At 52.7% G+C, this 2150-nt stretch overlaps 1 non-coding gene and 1 pseudogene across 1 annotated transcript; both read left to right on the top strand.

Annotated features, from left to right (window-relative positions):
- Positions 1–348: 348 nt before the first annotated feature.
- Positions 349–1252, top strand: LOC148006622 (18S ribosomal RNA; annotated as a pseudogene; the record flags this gene model as incomplete).
- Positions 1253–1782: 530 nt separating this feature from the next.
- On the top strand, positions 1783–1935 carry LOC148006621 (5.8S ribosomal RNA). Its single transcript, XR_015679327.1, has one exon. It is a non-coding gene; the product is annotated as a 5.8S ribosomal RNA (ribosomal RNA).
- The last annotated feature ends 215 nt before the right edge of the window (positions 1936–2150 follow it).

Here is a 2150-nt window from a genome sequence, read left to right as displayed (position 1 = left end):
ACCATTGAACTGAGAACAAGGTTCCAAAGAGAAGAGTTACAGAAAGAACTGAAGTAGTTGAAGGGGTTTGCCACCCCATAAGAAGAACAATATCAACCAACCAAACCCCTGCCCTCCATCTTCCATGGACTAAACAACAATCCCAAGAATACACAAGGATGAGCCTATGGCTCCATCTGCATATGAAGCAGAGGATGTCCTTTTCAGGCACCAATGGGAGCAAATGCCCTTGGTCCTGTCAAGGCTTGATGCCCCAGTGTAGGGAACTGTCAGAATGGGCAGGTTGGAAGGAGTGAGTGGGTGACTGAGGAACTGCCCTCATAGAACAGGAGGCATGAGGGGAAATAATAGCTGGTTTCTAGAGGACAAATCAGGAAAGGGGATAATATTTAAAATGTGAATTAAAACAATCCCCTCCCCTAATGAAAGAAAAAGAAAGAGAAATGGAGAAAGAAAAAGTAAAACAAATGGGGGTACATAACTAAACAGATGCCGACTGGGTTCGTGGTGGTGTTATTCCCATGATAGTCAAGCATCTTCTGAGAATCCAAAGTCTTTGGGTTCCAGTGGAGTATGGTTGCAAAGCTGAAACTTAAAGGAATTGACGGAAAGGCACCACCGAGGGTGGAGCCTGCAGCTTAATTTGACTCAACACGGGAATCCTCACCCGGCCTGGACACAGACAGGATTGACAGATTGATAGGTCTTTCTCGCTTCCCTGGGTGGTGGTTCATGGCTGTTCTTAGTGGGTGGAGCGATATGTCTGGTTAATTCCTATAAGGAAGAAGACTCTGGCATGCTAACTAGTTACGCGACCCCCTGAGCGGTCGGCGTCCCCCAACTTCTTAGAGGGACAAGTGGTGTTCAGCCACCTGAGATTGAACAATAACAGGTCTGTGATGCCCTTAGATGTCCTCGGCTGCATGTGCACCACACTGACTGGCTCAGCAAGTGCCTACCGTATGCCTGCAGGCACTGGTAACCCATTGAACCGCATTCATGATGGAGATCTGGGATTACAATTATTACCTATAAAGAGGAATTCCCAGTAAGTGCAGGTCATAAGCTTGCTTTGATTAAGTCCCTGTCCCTTGTACACAGAGCCCTTCGCTACTGCCAATTGGATGGTTTAGTGAGGCCTCATCAGCCCATGGCCCTGTGGGCGGGCTGAGAAGATGGTGGAACTTGATTATCTAGAGGAAGTAAAAGTCTTAACAAGGTTTCTGTAGGTGAACTGGTGGAAGGATCATTAATGGAGAAGGCCGAGGGGGTGTCTGGTCCTTTCTTGGGCCTGTGTGAGTCCCTCCTCTCACCGGGAGGGGTGTCCCTGTGTCCTGGTTGCCACCATGGCCCGTGCCACAGCCTGCAAGCCAAGTGAGCATTTCGGGAAAAGCAGGGATTGTTATGGAGCGGTGCGGGGAGGGTGTCAGGTCTGGTCCATTGAGGGATCTCCTCCATTCTCTCTCTCTCCCTCCCTCCTCTGCCTCCATCCACACCTTCGTGCACCCTCCTCTGCCTCCCCTGCCGCCTCCAGCACCTCCCTTGCCCAACGCCGCCGGGCGCTGGGTTAGCGGAGTCCCATGTCCCTTGTTTCCCGTCTTTCTGATCCCGACCCTGTCATATTTTTTCTTTTCACATGTATCCTTTAGTTTCCCGTTGGCCGGCCTGAGGTGGAACCGCCTTGCCATTGGCCCCTCTCTTCCGGTGCAGCAGGGGCGGGCGGGGGAGCTTGTGCCAGTGTTAGCACCCATACAAGTCCGCTCACACTCCACATAGCCATACAACTCTTAGCGGTGGATCACTTGGCTCGTGCGTCGATGAAGAATGCAGCTAGCTGCGAGAATTAATGTGAATTGCAGGACACATTGATCATGGACACTTCAGACGCACTTGCGGCCCCGGGTTCCTCCCTGGACTACACCTGTCTGAGAATCACTTGAGGATCAATTGCCGCCCTCTTGCGGTTTCGCTGCCAATGCGGGACGGGGGGGGGGGGGGGGTTGGGGGATGGGCGCATCGCGCGGCTTGGACTCTGCTCCCAGGGCCTCTCCCCTTGGCCGTCCATCTCCCGAAGGACAGACATGGGCAGTGTCCAGCGTTTGTCCACACCTGGTTGGTCTGAGCGGGCCTCATCCTCCCCATCCACTGGC

This window comes from Rattus norvegicus, chromosome 2 (genome assembly GCF_021556685.1).
Source record: "Rattus norvegicus strain SHRSP/BbbUtx chromosome 2, alternate assembly SHRSP_T2T, whole genome shotgun sequence".
NCBI lineage: Eukaryota > Metazoa > Chordata > Mammalia > Rodentia > Muridae > Rattus > Rattus norvegicus.
This window is presented reverse-complemented; position numbering and strand designations above follow the sequence as displayed.